General features: G+C 44.3%; 1 pseudogene; it reads right to left on the reverse strand.

The window, feature by feature from the left end:
* Positions 1-2,414: 2,414 nt before the first annotated feature.
* LOC120026355 lies at positions 2,415-25,090 on the reverse strand (annotated as a pseudogene).
* Positions 25,091-25,818: the final 728 nt, after the last annotated feature.

Below are 25,818 nucleotides of genomic sequence, written 5' to 3' on the forward strand. Positions count from 1 at the left end.
CAGCGAACATAAAGCTAAATATATAATTCCTCCTGTGCCGGTAATCACGACGTCCAGGCGATTTGGAATGACATTTTAACCACTTCAGACTAAAGCAACGCTCTACTCGAGAGACAGGCGCACGGGCAGCCGGGCCCGTGGCGAGGCGTGCACTGACCCACCCAGGGGTATGACCCCACCCCCCAAACGAGTGCACGTTCTGCCCGTGACGCTGAAATGGCTCACAGGCCAGGTCAATTCAGTCAGATGTTAGACAAGAGGAAAGGAAGGAAGCACTTTCTCTCCCCAGTATTAGTTACCTGAGGATTAAGATCCTCCACCTCCTGCTAATGGTGTTTCAAATATGCAACCACAATTTCCCCACTATAATAGACCTATTCTTGAGATGTTCAAATGGCTTTTAAGGGCCTACATTAGACCCATGCTTACAGCACAGCATCTTACAGGATCAAAACCTCTGCATTAATGCATATCATTCATCCTACATGCGTATTTGACCATATGACCCCAAAGTCACACATTCCTAGACCTCACATGATATTCCATTAGTCCTGAACCATATGCATAGCAGGCCATCAAGATTGTAGCCTACCAAAGTAGGCCCGCAAGGGCAATCGTTCTTATCTGAGAACTGACTTAATTGTATTTCAAACAATGCCACCAAATATGAATAATGGATCAGCAACTGTGCAGAGCCTATTCTTTTCTCTCTCTGCCTAGCTCATGAGACAAGGGTCTCTCTCTGCCCACCCTCCAATTTTGCCCCCTCCCTCCTAACAGCTTTCTGAACATCAAATCTGAGTTAATTTCCAGTCTGATTTACATATGCAGCGAATATGCCCCTATGGCACAAACTACCTGTCTGCAAGTCTTTCCCATCACACCAGAAGTGCATTTTCTACATCCTCGCTGATTGGATTCTTGATGAGATCGTCAGGTGGCTCGCACACTTCACATGGCGAAGACGCGATGGGCGTACGGGTTGCCAATTCTGAGGCCACTGAAGTGCTTCACGGCTCTCTACATCTCACTCTCTCGCTCTCTCGAAACACTCATAACCACCGTTCTGAACATGGGCTGGGTGTTGGGTGTGTAATCAGAGCAGTACTGGCAGGGAGGTATGATAGCCTGCTTCATGCCTGCACAACCCCTCCGCCAGGCTCCAATGAAGTACTCTCTTACTCTCACCAAATCTAACCGGCATATCAATGTTACACCATAGTCACAAGACTCCAGAAATGAATAATTAAATCATGCATAATCTGCATGCAAAGTAAAGTAGGAAGACGAGCCCCCTGGGAGAGAGAGAGACTTCCTTACTCTTGCTCAGATAACCAGGGAGGAACTGTAACATACAGTATCTCTGTCTACAAGGACTGACTGCAGTTACCTCTCCTCTTACTTTATCCTCTCAACCAGCCGCTGGTTTATCTAAGGGGGGTACACTAGTCTAACACTATCAATTCTAATAGTGAGTGTTAATTTAGACAAAAGGCACAACAAAAAAAAACATTTCCTCTCTCCTCACCGTTCCCCGACGGCCCTCTCCATTCCGTGGCAGCAGCAGTAAACAGTGCTGCGAGCGGAGGACCAGTAATTCAGTTGATAAACGTCAACTGAAATGAAGCTATCAGCTGAAAGCAATTTCCAGGGCTGCGTTCGGTGCCAGGGATTTGAGATTTTCACTCCTCCATCGATCATGAGCCTCTGCTTTGGGCCAAGATACACAATGCCCCCAAATTGCTGACATGTGGACCCAGAATCAATGCCATTTCCCTCCTGTCTGGGCTCTCCTCCTCTAAACCGTTGTTTATCCAATGACCCTCGTCTGTTTTGCCCATTAAAGACCAAACTAACGTCTCAGGGTGTGTGTGTGTGTGTGTGTGTGTGTGTGTGTGTGTGTGTGTGTGTGTGTGTGTGTGTGTGTGTGTGTGTGTGTGTGTGTGTGTGTGTGTGTGTGTGTGTGTGCAGCGTCTCATGGTGTGTTAATGTGTGTGTGTGTGTGTGTGTGTGTGTGTAGCGTCTCATGGTGTGTTAATGTGTGTGTGTGTGTGTGTGTGTGTGTGTGTGTGTGTGTGTGTGTGTGTGTGTGTGTGTGTGTGTGTGTGTGTGTGTGTGTGTGTGTAGCGTCTCAGTGTGTGTGTGTGCGTGCGTGCGTGCGCGCGTGCGTGTGTGCGTGCGGTGTCTCAGGGTAGGGCCAAGCATACCACCGTATTATAGACGGATGGATGAAAGACCATAGAGGTGTGGTGCGGTATAATTCTGTCTTAGTACACAGGAAGAATGTAGACGATTATCACTCTAACTAACGAAGGAGATCTAACATCCTACTCACATGAAAGGCAAGAGAAGAAGAAAACACATAACAGAGTTGATGTACAAAGCAGTGTTTTGATTAAAAGGGTGTCCATAAATACTGGTGGGTGCCCACTTTCTTGTGTTTACATTTGGTAGCTGTAGGATTACTCCTCGACAAACTGACAGAACGAATCAGTGAGTTCGGAGTTAAAGGGAAAGTTGAGCAATTTAGATATGTTTCCTTTCCTTGATATTTGTTTCCTTACCTTGAAATATCAGCATTTGTTTGCAGTGGCTAGTTTAACAAAACCAAACTGTGTATTGCCTTGTCCATAGACTGCTTTTCAAGGTAAAGAAATAAATATCTAAATATGTAAAATCACTGAACTATCCCTTTAACGCTGAACCTGAAACAAATGTTGGCACCACGTTAATATCTCTATTCTGCCTGTCCTCCGGGAGACTGTCTCGGTGTCTCAGGCCAGGAAATTCACACAGTTTACAGTGAGTGTGGTGCTTTTTACATAAACACAGCTCTCTGTGGCCTCAGTTTGATTAGGAGGCTCCCAGATGCCATTAAAAGTCCATTTCTCCCCCTCTGTGTTTGTTTTAAGACGAGAGCGACAGAGAAACCCAGCAGCCACTGTCGTGCAATGCCAACTTCTGTTTACGCATGAGTGGAACACGCAAACAACCCTAGAGTTAGCGCCAACCGAACCTACAGTACAGTACAGTATGTGCTCGCCCTCAATTCTCCATCATTAAACATACACGTTTGGCTTTTGTTGATGATTCGGTATCGTGTTCAGTATCGTGTTCAGTATCGTGTTCAGTCATATTTGCAGGAGGAACCATTGCAAACATGATTGTATCAAAAATAGAGGTGTGGTAATTTTAGTAATGTCACCCTTGGTTTTGGTGGCCAGCTGCTTGTCTATATCCGCTGCAAAAGCCGTTTGCCATTTTGCCCGACCTGAGAGAGTGGAGAAGAGGAGAGAAAACACTTACTAGACAACTACTACTATTGGTATTATTATACAAATACTGTGAAATTATAGAAAGGATTAATCTGAACCTTTGTAACTACTGATTGTAATTCTGTCCTCTGACTGGACAGGAATCCCTGGCTCAGTACTTGTTTCTCCACCAATCGGATGGTGTCCTCTGACATAGTCTCACCCTCCTCAGAGACTCCTTGGACTTGTTACTGAACTGCTTAACCCGGTTCTCCATGTGCTCACGCGTCACCCTGTAGGGACGGATGGGCAAACGTGCGTATGTACACACATACACACACACACACACACACACACACACACACACACACACACACACACACACACACACACACACACACACACACACACACACACACACACACACACACACACACACACATACACACACACACAAGGGGCAACACACACACACGGTTTAAAATGCCTGCGATGAGTTATGCAGATTTTCCTCCTCTATCTCCATTAATGCCCAACTCATTTAATTCCAAAAAACAAATACCTTTTGTTTCTGTGCCACTTGAAAAATAGTTTTCAAGGTCGCAGTGCAGTCAACAACTTTGTTTTTGGTTTGCTTTGCTGCCTGGTGATAACGGTTTATTTTCCTTAATTGGCATTTTTGCCTGGGACTATTTGCAAACAATCCAAAAGTGGAGTCTATTTACTGCAAACAATAATGCGTAATTACTGAGTCTGGGCCAAATCAAGCCGCTCGCTCTCTTTGGAAATGCAAATGTGGGTTGCTTGCCGACACTGATTGAAGAGGAAGAAGGCGTCCGTCCGTCCCACTATCCCGCGCTGCCAGACAAGCACCTGCTGTTGCTGGGGCTCCGCTTACTTAATAATCACACATATTTTGTGGTTTAGCGAGTGACGGCAGCACGTCAAAGGTCCTTGCGTTCTAAATGGCACCCTATTCGCTATATAGTGCACCGCTTTTGACCAGGGCCCGTAGGGAATAGGGTGCCATTTGGGATACAAGCAAATTATTGGATTTGGCAGGGAGCTGAGCTGGACAGAGGACTTTTGACCAAGGTTGGTGTTTTCTAACTGCTACAGTCGGGCGAATGAGTTAAACGAATATGTCAGAAACACCTAGAAACACACAGACATGTTCGCGCATTTCTCTAATGTGGCATTTTAAAAGGAGACAGTAGGTCAGGTAAGGGACTGACAGGAGAAATAATAAAACGGGAGGGGGGAAAGTATGAGAGGAGGAAATGCAGAAAGATGGACGGGGAGAAATGGTAGAATGAGGAAAGTGAGGAAAGATGGTGAATATTGAGAGTGAGAGAGAAGGGAGAGAGAGTGGGAGAGAGAGAGAGAGAGAGATAGAGGGGGGAGAAATAGAATAGAGAGAGATAAAGAGAGTGAGAGGAGAGTGACAGAGTGAGAGGAGAGAGTGACAGAGCGAGAGAGAGAGAGACCCCACATTAAGACCCCACAGGACAGCAACACAATTAGACACAAACAAATCATGAGAAAAAACAAAAGATAATTACATGACACATTGGAAAGAATTTACAAAATAACAGAGCAAACTAGAATGCTATTCGGCCCTAAACAGAGAGTGCACAGTGGCAGAATAGCTGAACACTGTGACTGACCCAAAATTAAAGCCTTACCTAGTGGTTAGAGCGTTGGGTCAGTAACCAAAAGGTTGCTAGATCGAATCCCCGAGCTGATAAGGTAAAAACATTTCGTTCTGCCCCTGAACAAGGCAGTTAACCGTCATTGAAAATAAGAATTTGTTCTTAACTGGCTTGCCTAGTTAAATAAAAGGTTACTATGTACAGACCACTGCGCCCCCGGGTGGCGCAGTGGTCTAGGGCACTGCATCGCAGTGCTAGCTGCGCCACCAGAGTCTCTGGGTTCGCGCCCAGGCTGGGCTGGGTTCGCGCCCAGGCTCTGTCGCAGCCGGCCGCAACCGGGAGGTCCGTGGGGCGACGCACAATTGGCATAGCGTCGTCCGGGTTAGGGAGGGTTTGGCCGGTAGGGATATCCTTGTCTCAGTATGTAAAAAATGTAATAAAAATGTATGCACTCTACTGTAAGTCGCTCTGGATAAGAGCGTCTGCTAAATGACTAAAATGTAAATGTAAATGCATAGCCTTAGGCGGACCTGGCTCTCAAGAGAAGACAGGCTATGTGCACACTGCCCACAAAATGAGGTGGAAACTGAGCTGCACTTCCTAACCTCCTGCCAAATGTATGACCATATTGGAGACACATATTTCCCTCAGATTACACAGACCCACAAAACCCAATTTTGATAAACTCCCACATCTATTGGGTGAAATACCAGAGTGTCATCACAGCAGCAATATTTGTGACCTGTTGCCACAAGAAAAGGGCAACCAGTGAAGACCAAACGCCACTGTAAATACAACCCATATTTATGTTTATTTATTTCCCCTTTTGTACTTTAACTATTTGCACAAAACATTTAAAATTATTTTGGGAGTGTAATGTTTACTGTAAAAATATATTTTACTGTTTATTTCACTTTCTTTGGCAATGTAAACATGTGTTTCCCATGTCAATTGGAATTGAAGAGAGAGAGAGAGAGAGAGAGAGAGAGAGAGAGAGAGAGAGAGAGAGAGAGAGAGAGAGAGAGAGAGAGAGAGAGAGAGAGAGAGAGAGAGAGACAGAGACAGACAGACAGACAGACAGACAGACAGACAGACAGACAGACAGACAGACAGACAGACAGACAGACAGACAGACAGACAGACAGACAGACAGACTGACTGACTGACTGACTCTAAAGGACTGGCTCACTTACTTGGGAATAGGCACCCTGATGATGGTCCTGTCCACCTCAGGGTTGAGTTTCATGCTGCTCTCACGCAGGGCGCGGGTGGCAGCAGCCATGGCCTGAGGACACATCAAACACACATTAGACCTAGACCTAATAACTTCCAGCTGGGGCTTGGACTGGGGCTGGAGCTACACTACCTGCAGACAGACATCCAACCACCCAGCCAGGTCCCAGCCCCTATCCATTCACCAGTCCCAGCCCCTATCCATTCACCAGTCCCAGCCCCTATCCAATGTACGAGTCTGTGAAAAAAATATGTATTTCTTGGGCAACAATAAATCGAATCTAATTCAATATAATGCACCCACCCTCAAGACACCCACCCCGCCCCTATCAATCCACCCCAGGCCCCCACCCTTAGACTGCCCTGGCCTTTCTCCTGCCCATAGGAGCACCAGGAAGCAGACCTTGGCTGTCCCTGGTCAGGTTGGCTTTGATACATGGCGAGCTGGGTGAACTGTGTAGCATCTCCCCACAGAGCAGCTCTGGAGTGTGTGTCTGTGTGTGTCTGTGTGTGTGTGTGTGGGGGAGGGGGGGGGGGGGGTGGTGGGGGGGGGGTTCAGCCCTGGCCGTGGCAGGAGAAGCACATGCGGTGTGGAAGTGCCGCGGGGCGCTGTCAGAACCGAGTCCTCTGGGAACGGGCTGAGGGGTTGCAGTGCAGGGCAATGACCTCTGGTAACCTCTACGGGATGGGAGGAGTGGGACGGGGCAGGGTGGCTGTGTGTGTCTGTGTGTGTGTGTGTGTGTGTGTGTGTGTGTGTGTGTGTGTGTGTGTGTGTGTGTGTGTGTGTGTGTGTGTGTGTGTGTGTGTGTGTGTGTGTGTGTGCACGTGTGTGTGTGTGTGCACGTGTGTGTGTGTGTGTGCGTGTTTTTGAATAACTGGGGGAGTCCTGGCTTGGCCAGATACCCACAATGCATTAGACTAGAGGATATGTCTGTGTAACATATTAGAACTCTAATGGTGGTTGGACTCCAAAAGGCAATTAAAGAAAATGCTGTAATCTGGATATGTGATTTGTCTGTGTCTGCGAGTTGTGGGAGAGGTGCCTGAGAGAGAGAGGCAGAGACGGGACAGACTGAGGCCTGTTGAGACTCCAGTATGTGTTCTATTTAATTCTATGATATGGAGCGTGTTCAGACACATATTCAAAACAGGCCGTGTGGGGACAACATGCTAAGACTGAACACACTATTGTTCAACCGTCAGGTACCCATCACCAGTGGTGGAAACAGTACCCAATTGTCATACTTAAGGGACTCAAGTAAAAGTGAAAGTCACCCAGTAAAATACTACTTGAGTATTAAAAGTGAAAGTCACCCAGTAAAATACTACTTGAGTATTAAAAGTGAAAGTCACCCAGTAAAATACTACTTGAGTATTAAAAGTGAAAGTCACCCAGTAAAATACTACTTGAGTATTAAAAGTGAAAGTCACCCAGTAAAATACTACTTGAGTATTAAAAGTGAAAGTCACCCAGTAAAATACTACTTGAGTAAAAGTATAAGAGTATTTTGTTTTAAATATACTGAAGTCTCAAAAGTAAATGTCATTGCTAAAATATACTTAAGTATCAAAGTAAAAGTATAAATAATTTCAAATTCCTTTTATTGAGCATACCAGATGGCACCATTTTCATGTTTTTAATTTGACAGATAACAAAGGGCACTCTTCAAAACTCAGACATAATTTCCAAACGAAGCATTTGTGTTTAGTGAGTCTGCCAGATTAGAGGCAGTAGGGATGACTAGGGATGTTCTCTTTATAAGTGTGCGAATTGGACAATTCTCCTGTCCTGCTAAGCATTCAAAATGTAACAAGTACTTTTGGGTGTCAGGTAAATTGTATGGAGTAAAACGTACATTATTTTCTTTAGGAATGTAGTGAAGTAAAAGTAAAAGTTGTCAAAAATATAAATAGTAAAGTACAGATACCCCCAAAAACTACTTAAGTAGTACTTTAAAGTATTTTTACTTAAGTACTTTATACCATTGCCCATCACAACATTACCAGATAGATCCCAGCACCAGATAGAAATCCCCTTCCATCCCCTCGCACCCGCCCACCAGCAGCCCCCTAACCTCCCATTACCTAACAGTCTAACAGCCCTGCTAAGCCAACACAGAGGTGACTGTACAGCACCCAAAGCAAATAGGATTATAATTATTCACATCCATTACCCACGTTCCTAACGAGACGCCATTGTTTTCCAGTCATTCATTACAAGGTCCAGTACTGCATTAACTGCAGTACAGTGTTACTGCAAACCCCCAGTGCCTGTTGTGCAGTGGCAATGGCAGCATGAATTAAACCACTTGAATTTTTGGGGAAGAAGGGAAGGGGAGGAAAAAGGCTGTGTGTGTGTATGTCTTAATGTGTGTGTGTGGTATCCTCCACATCATTAACAAGGTGTTTCTTTAGCTCTGTTCGTTCCTTTCGGCTGGGCTGTGGCTGTGTTTAATCAGAAACCTCAGCGTTATCCCACTATTTTTAACATATTAACCAGAACACGCCTGGTGTTTACGGAGCTACCCAGAACAGAGCACAGCATTCCCCCAGATTTCCGTAACTGCTGGAGCTGTGGGGAAATAATGATGAATTCAATGCTGAGAACAATCAAACATAGGTATGGGCTGGATCTATCATTCTGGAGTTAAAGACAGGAACCAGAGATTAGGAGAGGCTGTTTAAAAAAATATATATATATATGAATTTAACATGCAAGGCAATAGGCCTTGTGAAATAATACATACAAATAAATCCTTTAATCTTGCTGCCAATTCTTTCCCCAGTGGTTTAGACCAGAAAGTGGATGGGAGAAAAAAGAAAAGAAGAAATTGATACCCCTGCTTTCACATCACACATTTGCACCCTTTTAACATTTGGTCTGAAGGAATTGTGATGTTGCAGCAGTAAAGTTTGTACATGTGTGATGGTACCAGTGGGTTTTTCGGCCCATTTGAATATATATCGTTTGGCGTTTCTGTCTGAACTTTCTCGCTCAGATATGGTGATATGTGTGCAACATAATGTGATATGGTGAATTTCCTCTATTGAACTGATTCAATGATAATGGTGACATGTGTATCATATGTGCGCAATATGCTTATCTATGTGTGTTTGTCACGGCCGGTGCTGGAAGAAGACCAAAGTGCAGCGTGGTAAGCGTACATATTCCTTTTATTTTAGATAATGACGCCAACAAAACAACAAACGACGAAAACAACCGTGACGCTTACAGGGCTAAGTGCCACTAACAAAGTTAACTACCCACACTGAAAGGAGGGAAAAAAGGGCTACCTAAGTATGGTTCCCAATCAGAGACAACGATAGACAGCTGTCCCTGATTGAGAACCATACCTGGCCAAAACATAGAAAAAAAGAAACATAGAAAACAAAGCATAGAATGCCCACCCCAAATCACACCCTGACCAAACCAAATAGAGACATAAAAAGGCTCTCTAAGGTCAGGGCGTGACAGTGTTTCCAAATGAAGCACACATAATGAGGCATATCTGAAAGGTGTGATCCCTCAGGAACATTGTACATGAGTGGAGGCTGCTGAGGGGAGGACGGCTCATAATAATGGCTGGAATGGAGTACAATGAATGGAATGGGTGAAAAAAACAAAAAAAACAAAAAAAACATGTTTTTGATACCATTCCATTAACTCCATTCCAGCCATTATTATGAGCCGTTCTCCCCTCAGCAGTCTCCACTGTTGTACACCTATTGTGGCTGAGTGCTGCTGAGTTCCCGGGCTGAGCTCCTCAAGATGAAGCAGAACTGTGCTTCACTACTAAATGAATCTGAGTCAAAGCCAAAAAACATCCATCTCCCTTTAAAACTGATCCCAGCATCAGACGGGGACAACCCTCATTCATAACAACATAGGATGAAGGAGGGAGAGAAGAGAAGGGGGAGAGAGAGAGAAAAAGAGAGAAAGAAACAACACAGGGAAAGGAAAAGAGACGAATGAAGACAGGGAAATAGCGAGGGTTGTGCGTGTGCGTGCGCGCGCGTGTGTGTCCGTGCCTGCGTGCGTTGTATGTGAACATGAAAAGTGTGTATGTGAGAGAGCATCACTTGGAGCAGTTAGTCCTCCTCCTTCGCAGAGGGTACAGCAGGGTCACTTCCTGCTGATGACAGCTGACCACAAAATATTGGCCTTTGTTTCAATCGCTCTAGATCAAAGGGCTTCCCAGAACCATCGATCACTACGGCTGAACACAAGGCTGGAGAGAGAGAGCCCGACTCAGGTTTCAGATGGTGAAAGAGAGAAATAGAGAGAGAGAGAGAACGAGTGAGAGAGAGACGTGTTCATTTCACAGTGCGTTGCCATCAGCCCAGTGTGGTTCATGCAGAGCAGAACCCTAACCCACCCAGCCAGCAGTGTGTGGGAAGCCAGTCATGTTGACCACGATGAGCTAAGCGGGTTTCATGGAGATCTGACCCAACTGGTTCAGGGGGAATTTGCCATCTGTCGTGTACACCACGATATGATCCAGAGCTCCTGAAAAACAAAGGACCAGAATAAAACATGAATTGAATATACCTCAATGATAAACTTAATTGATTTCCCAGAGGGGAAATTGGATGTCACCAGCAAATAACACAAGACATGCCCAAGCATATGACCAATATAAGCATTATCTAGGCCCGCCTAAACCCTCATCACCAAAAACAGCCTTGAGTACTCGATCCAAACCAACCTCCCCACAATTCAATTGGCAAAGTGTAAGCTGAGGCTTATGGTTGGGGTGAGGAACTGAGAAACAGCTTCTATCTCCACCCAATACCCTGCCCTGAACTTTAGTCACTGTTACTAGCCGGCTACCACCCGGTACTCTACCCTGAACCTTAGAGACTGCTACCTTATGTACACAGTCATTGAACACTGGTCACTTTAATAATGTTTATAAACTGTTTCACCCACTTTATATGTACACTGAGTGGACAAAACATTAGGAACACCGGCTCTTTCCATGACACAGACTGACCAGGAGAATCCAGGTGAAAGCTGTGATCCCTTTATGAATCCACTTCAATCAGTGTGGATGAAGGAGAGGAGACGGGTTAAATAATGATTTTAAGCCTTGAGACAACTGAGACATGGATTGTGTATGTGTGCCATTCAGAGGGTGAATGGGCAAGACAAAATATTTAAGTGCCTTTGAACAGGGTGTGGTAGTAGGTGCCAGGGGCACCAGTTTGTGTCAAGAACTGTAACGCTGCTGGGTTTTTCACGTTCAACAGTTTCCCGTGTGTATCAAGAATTGTCCACCACCCAAAGGACATTCAGCAAACTTGACACAACTGTGGGAAGCATTGGAGTCAACATGGGCCAGCATCCCTGTGGAATGCTTTCGACACCTTGAAGAGTCCATGCCCCGACAAATTGAGGCAGTTCTGAGGGCAAAAGGGGGTGCAACTCAATATTAGGAAAGTAATCCTAATGTTTTGTACACTCACTGTATATCCTCTATTCTAGACATGGCTCATCCTATATAACTACTGCAGTACACGTATTTTGTATTCATATACTGTCCATACATTATATGTATATATATTTATATTCCGTCTCTGACATTGCTTGTTCTGATATTTTCAGGATCATTTTTTTTTTTACTGCTAGTCATTACTGCACTGTTGGAGCTTGAAACTCAAGCATTTCGCTGCACCTGCGATAACATCCGCAAATCTGTGTACGTGACCAATACACTTTGATTTGGTTTGGTTTTGATGGGGTGCAGGTTTCTGAGACCCCCCCCCCCCCCCCCTAACCATCATCTCCTCTCTCTCCCCCACTAACACGGCAGACTGCAGAACCAGAGTTACTCTCCAACATGAGTCTCCTTTCCTCATCTGGTTTACCTCAGACGCCGCTGTTTCCTCCCTCTCTGTCCTCTGCCTTACATCACCAACTCTATGGTGGGGAGGTGGGGTGGGCTCAAGATTATTCTACCACTTGTTTTGTATAGGAGAGGGACTACCGCCAGTCTGGGTACTTATACTTGTGCTTTAGAAAGTAAAATAATACGTTGATACAAACTATTGCTTCCTTCATTCTAATTTCCGGGTCCAAAGACAGGTCCTTAACAGATTTGGACGCATTCAACACCAACGACCAAACCGTAACTGTAACTGAGTGCAACCGGTGTGAAATCGCTCGCTACTTAGAGGTGTGCGCTAGTAGCAGTTTAATCGTTATGTCACTCACTCTGAGACCTTTAAGTAGTCGTTTCCTTTGCTCCACAAGGGCCGCGGCTTTTGTGGCACGATAGGTAACAATGCTTCGTGGGAGGCAGTTATTGACATGTTCAGAGGGTCCCTGGTTCGATCCCAGGACGGGGCAAGGAGAGGGACCCAGCTATTGGGAACAGTGAGTGCGTGCCACGACAGTAAGAGCTAGTCTGGTCTGAGATGTTGTCTGGTAGGAAAGACTTCCTGTAAGCCATGTCTGTGACTCTGGGCCCTTACTTCAACCCAAGGCAAGTACTCAGTGCCTGTATGTATTACCTGAAAGTAATAGGAATGTGTGATAATACGCAGTACTTTAAATAAACTTGATTTTATACTCAGTGTCAGCCTAACTAAGAGCCAGACTGTGCTACCTGGGCCCTTGCCTCTTCCTCAGGCTAATTGCTAGAGCCGGCAGGTGGACGAGAGAGACTACCTGGGCCTCTATGGACGTGTGCCTGACTGCCTGCTCTGCACATCTGCTTACACTTCCAGAGGGCACACAGGCATTTCCTAAACGGCATGAGGAGGGATGTGGATCGACCGGGAAGCCATTAGCCAAATGGGCTCTTCCTGGTCAGGGCACAGGCAGCTGACCCACAATGGCGAAAGGCAGACAAGTAGTCAACAATATAGGCTTCTCAAAAAACTAAACGTACATATCCTGGGTCGTGTTCAGTAGGATACACCGTAGACAAACATTTTGCAACAGAATACAAAAATGTATTATCATAGGAAAATATTCAGGTAGTAGCTAACCCCCCCTCCCCGTTTCAAAACGTTTTCTCCCTAGTACTGAACACGACCCTGGCTTCCTCATGATAAAGTCCTATCAGAAAACAGACTTTGAGTTGGTTCTTGTGTGACTTTATACTGGTGATGTTTAGTGGGTGGGTGCCCTAGACTGGAGGGCGTCTTGGGAACATGAGGATGACATGACATGAACTAATCGTTTTGAACTATGGAAGCCTATGCTAACCCATCTCTTGGTGTCTGGGCTCCTGATCTGTTATAAAAATGGCTCTCCTTTCACAGTGTATTAATCTGAGCCAGTATACACAGAGCTGTCCAGCGAGGACTGGATAGGCTGACGTTAGCCCAGCGTTCCCACGGAAAAGAGAGGTTAGTCTTCTTCTAGCAGAGGAACTGACAGAGTGGCAGGCTGTAATACCGCCCCTGTGTGTGTGTGTGTGTGTGTGTGTGCGTGCGTGCGTGCGTGCGTGTGTGTGTGTGCGTGCGTGCGTGCGCGTGTGTGTGTGTGTGTGGTTTTATTTTTTGAGAACTAACAGCTGACTGAAGACGGGACGGCCGCGGAGTTGTGCGGTTGAGTCCGTTTCTGCAATAACAGGGACCATTAATAATGTGATGAAACTTTGTTGCCCCTTGCTGAAATAAGCAAAGTGTTATATCAAACGATGAATAGAATGGAAGTAGTCTGAGTATCAGTCTCTTTAGCTAACATTCCACTCCTTGTCATTGTCAAAGAGACTGGCCTTTCAGAAATCTCAACGTTCAATATGCAGCTGGATTTACGGCGGATTTGCTCATTGGTTGTTGGAAAAAACATTCATATTTTACATGACACCACGTTGAGCCTCGAAAAAAAGAATGACAATTTAAGTCAAAAACAAACATTTAGCTGTTAGCTAGCGTAAAACAAAGATAAGACGTTTTTTTGGTTGGAATTGCAGTAGCTAAGCATTTACCGCAAAACTCAAATGAATTGCCCGGGCACTTATTTTGCTTCAATCGCAGAACACAACCGTTGTTTTTTAGAGACAGGCTTCTATTTGAGCCAGGCGTCTATTTCTTTAATACGCACAGCCTTTGCTCAATAAAATGTTGTAAAGACTACCAGACTGTTAATTGTGACCAGTATAAACATTACAATACAAATCCATCATTTTTTGCACAAGCTGGATGGTACTCAATGAAGGTCACTTGTAAACAATGAATTTAGACCTGGCGTTTATTTGAAACAGGCATTTATTTGCTGAAAATGTGTGCCGATGCCTGGCTATTAGAGACAGGCGGCTATTTGAGACTGCGATTAATTTAAGTTTACGGTAGTTTGAGAATTTAGAAGTGAGCTACCAACTATTCACAGACTGTTTCGCCTGGACAAACAAAAAGAAAAGGAGAAAACTATTCTTTACACATGTACTTTTCTGGAATGTAGTTTTGTAATTGACGAAAACAAGCAGACAACAAGAAAATTGCGTTTGAAAATGATCAAGTTTTTGCTGTGAGCCAATGGGGTAACCAAGGTAACCATGGGACCGCAACATTCTATTTAATACCGACTGGGACTATGGGTACACTCGTAATGGCCGCCAGTCCACCCATTATGCCATCATTGACTTGAATGGGGACGCCCATTGTATTCATTATATTTCTATGGCAGAACATGCAGTCAGGACCGGATGAAAGGAGAAAATGTGTGCACATTTTTATATATATATATATATATATATATACTGTATATATATATATATATATACTGTATATACAGTGCATTCTGAAAATATTCAGACCCCATGATTTTTTCGCACATTTTGTTACGTTAGAGGCTTATTCTAAAATTGTTTAAATTGCTTTTTCCCCACTCATCATTCTACACACAATACCCCATAATGACAAAGCAAAAACAGGTTTTTAGAATTATCACATTTACATAAGTATTCAGACCTTCTACTACTTTGTTGAAGCACATTTGGCAGATATTACAGCCTCGAGTCTTTTTGGGTATGATGCTACAACTTGGCACACCTGTATTTGGGGAGTTTCTCAAGGACATTCAGAGACTTGTCCTGAAGGGTCATTGTCCTGTTGGAAGAAGAAACTTCACCCAGTCTGAGGTCCTGAGCGCTCTGGAGCAGTTTCAAGGATCTCTCTGTACTTTGCTCCGTTCATCTTTCCCTCGATCCTGACTAGTCTCCCAGTCCCTGGCGCTGAAAAACATCCCCACAGCATGATGCTGCCACCACCATGCTTCACCGTAGGGATGGTGCCAGGTTTCCTCCAGATGTGACGTTTGGCATTCAGGCAAAAGAGTTCAATCTTGGTTTCATCAGACCGGAGAATCATCATGGTCTGAGAGTCTTTAGGTCCCTTTTGGCAAACTCCAAGCGGGCTGTCATGTGCCTTTTACTGAGGAGTGGCTTCCGTCTGGCCACTCTACCATAAAGGCCTGATTGGTGGAGTGCTGCAGAGATGGTTGTCCTTCTGGAAGGTTCTCCCATCTCCACAGTGGAACTCTGGAGCTCTGTCAGAGTGACCATCGGGTTCTTGGTCATCTCCCTTCTTTCCCGGTTGCTCAGTTTGGCCGGGCGGCCAGCTCTAGGAAGAGATTTGGTGGTTCCAAACTTCTTCCATTTAGGAATGATGGAGGCCACTGTGTTCTTGGGGACCTTCAACGCTGCAGAAATGTTTTGGTACCCTTCCCCAGATCTGTGCCTCGACACAATCCTGTCTCGGAGCTCTACAGACAATTCCTTCGACCTCTTGGCCTGTTTTTTTGCTCTGACATGCACTGTCAACTGTGGGACCTTATATAAACAGGTGTGTGCCTTTCCTACAATCACGTTGTAGAAACATCTCAAGGATGATCAATGAAAACTGGATGCACCTGAGCTCAATTTTGAGTCTCATTGCAAAGGGTCTGAATACTTATGTAAATATATTTCAGTATATTTCAGTTTTTTTTGTGTGTGAAATTAGCAAACATTTCTAAAAACCTGTTTTCGCTCTTTCATTGTGGGGTATTGTGTGTAGATTCATGAGGGGGGAAATAATTTTATCAATTTTAGAATATGGCTGTAACGTAACACAATGTGAAAAAAGTGAAGGGGTCTGAATACTTTCAGAATGCACTGTATATATACAGTTACAGTCAAAAGACAGCTACTCATTCAAGGGTATTTCTTATTCTTACTATTTTCTACATTCTAGAATAATAGTGAAGACATCAAAACTATGAAATAACACACATGGAATCATGTAGTAACCAAAAAAGTGTTAAACAAATCAAAATATATAAGAGATTCTTCAAAGTAGCCACCCTTTGCCCTGATGACTGCTTTGCACACTCTCGGCATTCTCTCAATCAGCTTCACCTGGAATGCTTTTCCAGCAGTCTTGAAGGAGTTCCCACATGCTGAGCACTTGTTGGCTGCTTTTCCTTCACTCTGCTATCCAACTCATCCCAAACCATCTTAATTGGGTTGAGGTCGGATGATTGTGGAGGCCAGGTCATCTGATGCAGCACTCCATCACTCTCCCTCTTGGTCAAATAGCCCTTACACAGCCTGGAGGCATGTTGGGTCATTGTCCTGTTGAAAAACAATTGATAGTCCCACTAAGCGCAAACCAGATGGGATGGCGTATCGCTGCAGAATGCTATGGTAGTCATGCTGGTTAAGTGTGCCTTAAATTCTAAATAAATCACAGACAGTGTCACCATCTAAGCACCATCACACCTCCTCCTTCATGCTTCACGGGGGGCACCTCACATGCAGAGATCATCCATTCACCTACTGAGTGAACAATGGCGCCGGAGAAGAAGGCTGACGTTTTACGTGTGCCCAAAACCGATTGTGTTTTTTTGTTAGTTTATTTGCGTAGTTTATAACTTATTTTTTCACTTATATTGTACATAATGTTGCTGCTACCGTCTCTTATGACCGAAAATAACTTCTGGACATCAGGACTGCGATTACTCACCACGGACTGGCAGAATAATTTTTTTTCTTTAACGAGTCTGACAAGCCCGACGTGAATGACATACTGCTTTCTCGGGAACAAGCTCAGATCCCCGTGATTTGCGTGAAGAGGAGGCAGAGAAAAAGGGATTAGAGGAGGGGCTGCCTTCTGAGAATTCGTAGGCGATCGAATAAATCTCCACTTCCTTCCATTCTGCTTGCAAACATGCAATCTTTGGAGAATAAAATAGATGACCTACGCGAAAGAGTAAACTACCAACAGGACATTCAAAACTGTAATGTCTTATGCTTCACGGAGTCGTGGCTGAACGACGACACTATCAACATACAGCTGGCTGGCTATATGCTGTACCGGCAGGATAGAACAGTGGGGTCTGGTAAGACAAGGGGCAGCTGACTATGTATTTTTGTAAATAACAGCTGGTGCACAATATCTAAGGAAGTCTCGAGCTATTGCTCGCCTGAGGTAGAGTATCTCATGATAAGCTGTAGACCACACTATCTACCTAGAGAGTTTTCATCTGTATTTTTCGTAGCTGTTTACATAATGTACCACCACAGACTGAGGCTAGCACTAAGACAGCATTGAATGAGCTGTATTCCGCCATTAGCAAACAAGAAAACACTCACCCAGATGTGGCGTTCCTAGTAGTCGGGGACTTTAATGCAGATCCATTTTACCAAATTTCTATCAGCATGTTGAGGATAGAGGGCGCTATTTTCACTTTGGGGAAAAATCGTGCCCAATTTAAACGGCCTCGTACTCTATTCTTGCTCGTACAATATGCATATTATTATTACTATTGGATAGAAAACACTCTCAAGTTTCTAAAACCGTTTGAATTATATCTGTGAGTAAAACAGAACTCATTTGGCAGCAAACTTCCTATCAGAAAGTGAAAAATCTGAAATCGAGGCTCTGTTCCAGGGCCTCCCTATTAATTTGCTTGAAATTTATGACTATACATGCACTTCATACGCCTTCCACTAGATGTCAATAGGCAGTGAGAGGTGAAATGGGGAGTCTAGCTATATCTATGGTCAAAAGAGAGGTCTTGGAATGACATGACCCCAATTTCCTTTGTTCAGGAAGACGTGGGAAGGACATCAGCTTTGGCTTCTGAAAAGCTTTCGTTATAGACGTCTAATATCTCCGGCTTTGATTTTATTTGATAAATGTGATAATATCATCGTAAAGTATGTTTTTTCAATATAGTTTTATCAGATTATTGAAATTTTTTCGGGAGTTTTGGCGTGTTCCGTTCTCTGCGTTTGGTGACGATGGACAGCTTCGCGCCACTTGGCAAGTTTTGGTTGCTAAATCAACAGACGAAGAGGACATTCTAAATCCAAACAACGATTATTCTGGACAAAGGACCCCTTGTACAAGATTCTGATGGAAGCTCACCAAAAGTAGGACCCATTTATGATGTTATTTCGTATTTCTGTCGAAAATGTTTACTATTAGTTTCCGCCCAGATTTTGGGCGCTCTCTCGCTATAACGTAAGCTGTATGTCGTACTAAAGTTATTTTTAGAATTCTAACACGGCGATTGCATTAAGAACTAGTGTATCTATCATTTCCTGTACAACATGTATTTTTTAGTAAAGTTTATGATTAGTTATTTGGTCAGAATAGGTGAGTGTCAGAAATATATCCGGAGATTCTGGAAAATAGTTGCTACGTTTTCACAATGTATAACCACGGATTTCAGCTCTAAATATGCACATTTTCGAACAAACCATATATGTATTGTGTAATATGATGTTATAGGACTGTCATCTGATGAAGTTTATGAAGGTTAGTGAAATAATTAATATCTTTTGCTGGTTTTGTCGCTATCGCTACTGTTGCCTTGAATCAATGCTGTTGTGTGGTTGGCTATTGTAGTAAGCTAATATAATGCTATATTGTGTTTTCGCTGTAAAACACTTAAAAAATCTGAAATATTGGCTGGATTCACAAGATGTTTGTCTTTCATTTGCTGTACACCATGTATTTTTCATAAATGTTTTATGATGAGTATTTAGGTATTTCACGTTGGTCTCTATAATTACTCTGGCTGCTTCGGTGCTATTTGTGATGGTAGCTGTGATGGTAGCTGCAATGTAAAACTATGATTTATACCTCAAATATGCACATTTTTCGAACAAAACATAGATTTATTGTATAACATGTTATAAGACTGTCATCTGATGAAGTTGTTTCTTGGTTAGTTTGGTTGGTTCTTGGTTAGTTTGGTTGGTTTTGTGCAAGCTACCTGTGCTGTGAAAGAAATGTCTGTGCTTTTTTGTATTTGGTGGTGAGCTAACATAAATATACGTGGTGTTTTCGTTGTAAAACATTTTAAAAATCGGACATGTTGACTGGATTCACAAGATGTTTATCTTTCATTTGCTGTATTGGACTTGTTAATGTGTGAAAGTTAAATATTTCTCAAAAATATTTTTTGAATTTCGCGCTCTGCCTTTTCAGTGGAATGTGGGAGGAGTTCCGCTAGCGGAACCCAGGGGCTAGACAGGTTAAATGTGCAACCAGAGGAAAAAAAACTCTGGACCACCTTTACACCAAACACAGAGACGCATACAAAGCTCTTCCTCGCCCTCCATTTGGCAAATCTGACCAAAATTCTATCCTCCTGACTCCTGCTTACAAGCTAAAATTAAAGTAGGAAGCACCAGTGACTAGATCAATAAAAAAGTGGTCAGATGAAGGACTGTTTTGCTAGCACAGTTTTACAGGACTGTTATGCTAGCACAGACTGGAATATTTTCCGGTATTCCTCCGATGGCATTGAGGAGTACACCACATCAGTCATTGGCTTCATCAATAAGTGCATTGATGACGTCGTCCCCACAGCGACCGTATGTACATACCCCAACCAGAAGCCATGGATTACAGGCAACATCCGCACTGAGCTAAAGGCTAGAGCTGCCGCTTTCAAGGAGCGGGACTCTAACCCAGAAGCTTATAAGAAATCCCGCTATGCCCTCCGACGAACCATCAAACAGGCAAAGCGCCAATACAGGACTAAGATCGAATCGTACTACACCGGCTATGAAGCTCCTCGTATGTGGCATGACTTGCAAACCATTACAGACTACAAAGGGAAGCACAGCCGAGAGCTGCCCAGTGACACAAGCCTACCATATGAGCTAAACTACTTCTATTCTCGCTTTGAGGCAAATAACACTGAAGCATGCATGAGAGCACCAGCTGTTCCTGGAAGACTGTGTGATCACACTCTCCGCAGCCGATGTGAGTAAGACCTTTAAACAGGTCAACATTCACAAGGCCCCAGGGCCAGACGGATTACCAGGACTTGTATTGTGAGCATGCGCTGACCAACTAACAAGTGTCTTCACTGACATTTTCAACCTCTCCCTGTCCGAGTCTTGTAATACCAACATGTTTTAAGCAGATCACCATAGTGCCTGTGCCCATGAACACTAAGGTAACCTGCCTAAATGACTACCGACCCAAAGCACTCACGTCTGTAGCCATGAAGTGCTTTGAAAGGCTGGTCATGGCTCACATCAACACCATTATCCCAGAAACCCTAGACCCACTCCAATTTGCATACCGCCCCAACAGATCCAGAGATGATGCAATCTCTCTTGCACTTCATACTTCCCTTTCCCACCTGGACAAAAGGAACACCTATGTGAGAATGCTGTTCATTGACTACAGCTCAGCATTCAAAACCATAGTGCCCTCAAAGCTCATCAATAAGCTAAGGACCCTGGGACTAAACACTTCCCTCTGCAACTGGATCCTGGACCTCCTGACGGGCCGCCCCCAGGTGGTAAGGGTAGGTAACAACACATCTGCCACGCTGATCCTCAACACAGGGGCCCCTCAGCGGTGAGTGCTCAGTCCCCTCCTGTATTCCCTGTTCACCCATGACTGCATGGCCAGGCACGAGTCCAACACCATCATTAAGGTTGCCGATGACAGAGCAGTGGTAGACCTGAACACCAACAACGATGAGACAGCCTATAGAGAGGAGGTCAGAGACCTAGCCGTGTGGTGCCAGGGCAACAACCTCTCCCTCAACGTGATCAAGACAAAGGACATGATTGTGCACTACAGGAAAAAGAGGACCGAGCACGCCCCCATTCTCATTAACGAGGATGCAGTGGAGCAGGTTGAGAGCTTCAAGTTCCTTGGTGTCCACATCACCAACAAACTAACATGGTCCAAGCACACCAAGACAGTCGTGAAGAGGGCACGACAAAGCCTATTCCCCCTCAGAATATTTGGCATGGGTCCTCAGATCCTCAAAAGGTTCTACAGCTGCACCATCGAGAGCATCCTGACTGGTTGCATCTCTGCCTGGTATGGCAACTGCTCAGCCTCTGACCGCAAGGCACTACAGAGGGTAGTGCGAACAGCCTAGTACATCACTAGGGCCAAGCTTCCTGCCATCCAGGACCTCTTTACCAGGCGGTGTCAGAGGACGGCCCTAAAAAGTGTCAAAGACTCCAGCCACCCTAGTCATAGACTGTTCTCTCTGCTACCGCATGGCAAGCGGTACCGGAGTGCCAAGTATAGGTCCAAGAGGCTTCTAAACAGCTTCTACCCCCAAGCCATAAGACTCCTAAACATCTAATCAAATGGCTAACCAGACTATTTGCATTGCCCCCCCCCCTCTTTTACACCACTGCTACTCTCTGTTGTGTTGTTACCATCGATGCATAGTCACTTTAATAACTCTACCTACATGTACATACTACCTCAACTAACCGGTGCCCCCGCACATTGACTCCCTACCGGTACACCCCTGCATATAGTCTCGCTGTTGTTATTTTACTGCTGCTCTTTAATTGCTTGTTACTTTTATTTCTTATTCTTATCCATATATTTTTTTAACTGCATTGTTGATTAGGGGCTCGTAAGTAAGCATTTCACTGTAAGGTCTACAGCTGTTGTATTCAGTGCATGTGACTAATAAAATGTTATTTGATTTGATTTACTCTGCGCCTCACAAAGACACGGCGGTTGGAACCAAAAATCTCAAATTTGGACTCATCAGACCAAAGGACAGATATCCACCGGTCTAATGTCCATTGCTCGTGTTTCTTGGCCCAAGCAAGTCTCTTCTTCTTATTGGTGACCTTTAGTAATGGTTTCTTTGCAGAAATTCGACCATGAAGGCCTGATTCACGCAGTCTCCTCTGAACAGTTGATGTTGAGATGTGTCTGTTACTTGAACTCTGTGAAGCATTTATTTGGGCTGCAATTTCTGAGGATGGTAACTCTAATGAACTTACCCTCTGCAGCTGAGGTAACTCTGGGTCTTCCTTTCCTGTGGCAGTCCTCATGAGAGCCAGTTTCATCATAGCGCTTGATGGTTTTTGCGACTGCACTTGGAGAAACTTTAAAAGTTCTTGAAATGTTCTGCATTGACTGATCTTCATGTCTTAAAGTAATGATGGACAGTCGTTTCTCCTTGCTTATTTGAGCTGTTCCTGCCATAATATGGACTTTGTATTTTACCAAATAGGGCTATCTTCTGTATACCACCCCTACCTTGTCACAACACAATTGATTGGCTCAAACGCATTAAGAAGGAAAGAAATTCCACTATTTCACTTTGAAGAAGGCACACCTGTTAATTGAAATGCATCCTAGGTAACTGAAACTGCCGGGGAGCAGGTAGCCTAGTGGTTAGAGCGGTGGGCCAGTAACCGCAAGGTTGCCGAAAGATTGCTGGATCGAATCCCTGAGCTGACAAGGTAAAAATCTGTTGTTCTGCCCCTGAACAAGGCAGTTAACCCACTGTTCCCCGGTAGGCTATCATTGACTGACTTGCCTAGTTCAATAAAAGTTCAATAAAAAAACGACCTCATGAAGCTGGTTGAGAGAATGCCAAGAGTGTGCAAAGCTGTCATCAAGGCAAAGGGTGGCTACTTTGAAGAGTCTAAAATATATTTTTGATTTCTTTAACACTTTTTTGGTTACTACATGATTCCATATATGTTATTTCATAGTTTTGATGTATTTACTATTATTATACAATGTAGAAAATCATAAAAATAAAGAAAAACCCTGGAATGAGTAGGTGTGTCCAAACTGTTGACTGTAACTGTATATATACAGTGCATTCTGAAAGTTTTCAGACCCCTTCACCTTTTCCACATTGTGTTACGTTACAGCCGCATTCTAAAATTGATAAAATGATTTCCCCCCTCATCAATCTTCACACAATACCCCATAATGACAAAGCGAAAACAGGTTTTAAGAAATGTTTGCTAATTTCACAAACCAAAAAAAACGGAAATATACTGAAATATATGAGTAGGTGTGTCCAAACTTTTGACTGGTACTGTATGTTTATTTAAATATATATATATATATATATGCTATTCTAACGGTTATTACGGAAACCGGTCATTTGGCTAGCCAATTACGGTCATTCTTAATTCCATGACCGATTCAGTCCTACCCGGCGACGGTTCACCACATTAATCCGCCCTCTACAACAGGCCTTCCTTCAGCTAAGGTGACTTTCCTCTCCCCTTTACAACAAACACACCACATAACGAGACCCAGATGAGACTATTATCAAGCACACACAAGAACAAAATTATCTCATGATTCCCCCATTCCAGCATCTCTCCAGTCAAGATTCCCTGTCAGCTCTAAATCCTGCAGCTTCCATGGATTACTGTGCATCTGGACAGAGGGGCACAGGGTGACGGAGGGAGAGCGTGAGAGGAAGGGGAGAGGGTAAGGAGGGGGGAATGGAGGGAGAGGGTAAGGAAGATAGGGAGGGATGAGGGGGGTGGGGATGAGCTTCCTCCCCTTCGGGCCCTCCCCTTTAGCCCCCCTCTCAGGGTTGAACTGCCCCAAGGGGAGAGGGGGAACAGGGGAGGGGAAAGGCTGTGACCTGGATGTCAAGGTCAACAGGGGTCAAGGTAAAGGGCAGGGTTCACTCTCACCCCTCAGGGAGAAAGTAAACACATGGAGATGCACTTTTCCTCATCTTTTGACCAATAATTAAATGAGAACCAACAGTGGACTTGTTATGCTTACAAAGATGGACACAGCTCAAACTTCAGGCCTGCAGGGCTCTGCATCCCTTTTTGAACAATCGGCGGCTGGTATACACATACATTAAAATAGAACTGAAAAGTATCCTCTCTATAATCTCAGCACCCAGAACTGAGTGCAGTGGCCAGCTCCTCAACAGTCGTCATGAGAGACTATCCCTTTCCATTGAATCAGGGAGTGACCGAGAGTGAGAGCCCCTACCTTAGTCTATAGCCCCTATGTACCTGGAGAGGTTTTGATGCTCAGGTTGCGGCTGAAGTCCTCTTTCAGGGCGGTGAGGACGGCGGCGATCTCCTCCTTCACTTCCTCCAGACTGATGATATCCTCCGCCAGCGAGGAGTTGATGTTCACTTTGGCCGCCTGGCCCTTCGCTGCCTTCGCTGAGGGAAAAAAGAAAAGCAGCGGCCTTCACTACAAGAGAGACTTCAAAGGGGGAAGAACAGAAGGAGGATGGAGGAGAGGAAGGAGACCTGCATGCTGGTAGTCTAGTCTAGTCAATCAGAGTTATTACAAATAAAAGCAAAATGAGAAAACACAGTGAAGTGGGGTTTTCTTCAACCTTCTCAAAAAGACTAAAAAAGCTCTTGAACGTTCCGTCCACCACTTCAGTACACAAGCAGAATAGAGATGGATGGATGGAGTCGTGATTCCTACCCCTATATTTCCTGAGCCTTTGTTTTTTTTTTTGAGGGCAACACAAGACAAAATCAAATAGGTACAAAGCAGTTGAGAGGCAATCGGCCCTCCACTCACCTTTACTCATCTTGGTGGCATACAGGCGAACGCAGGTGGCGGCAGTGGGGCGATGTTTCGATGACATGTATTTGGGAACAGCAGTGGGACTCTGGAGCTGACCACCAGCTGACAGGAAGACTTCAACAAAGGGACCAGGCATCGGCACAACGCCGGCCACAGTAGGCCCAGCTGACTCAATGCCATCGCTGTCACACACAGACACACAAATGACAGAGATACAGAGAAGCGTAACAAAAACATTCTTGAGACTTATGCAGATATTATTACAGTCTGATCTTATGATAACACACAAGCATAGTCACGCAAAATAAAAATACTAAAGTACTGAAATAAAATACCAACATCTATGTATCTAATTTTCCTTTCATATTAGTGTAGTGATATTACAGTGCCATGGATGGCAAGCTGTAATAATAGCCAGCAGGGGGCGATATTTATATCTATCTACATACTGTATGTTGCTGCCTCAAGTGTAAGCACACAGCTGCTGCTTAATCATATAAATATATATTTTTAAATGTTGAAAATGTGGGTGATAAAAGTTTGCAGTGTAAACTTAAACGACTAAACCCAGATATAAAGTATGTAGAAAAGATAATGGAGCAATATATTTTCAAATAAGATCATCTTTGACAACTGACAACCAGCCATGTGTCATACCCTGGATGACATCCTCTATTGTGTGTGATGAATTCACACTCCTTACACACCATTAGGAGAAATGGGGCACTACGATATACTATCACACCAGGCGGATAGACAATGTCAACGTCATCCTCGTAAATCGCCTCAACAGTATGTTTGTGTGCCAATTAAATGGCACCCTATTCCCCACAAAGTGCACTACTTTTGACAAAAGCTCTATCAGCCCTGGTCAAAGGTAGTACACTATATAGGGTGCCATTTGGGAT

This window comes from Salvelinus namaycush, chromosome 31 (assembly GCF_016432855.1).
Source record: "Salvelinus namaycush isolate Seneca chromosome 31, SaNama_1.0, whole genome shotgun sequence".
Lineage (NCBI taxonomy): Eukaryota > Metazoa > Chordata > Actinopteri > Salmoniformes > Salmonidae > Salvelinus > Salvelinus namaycush.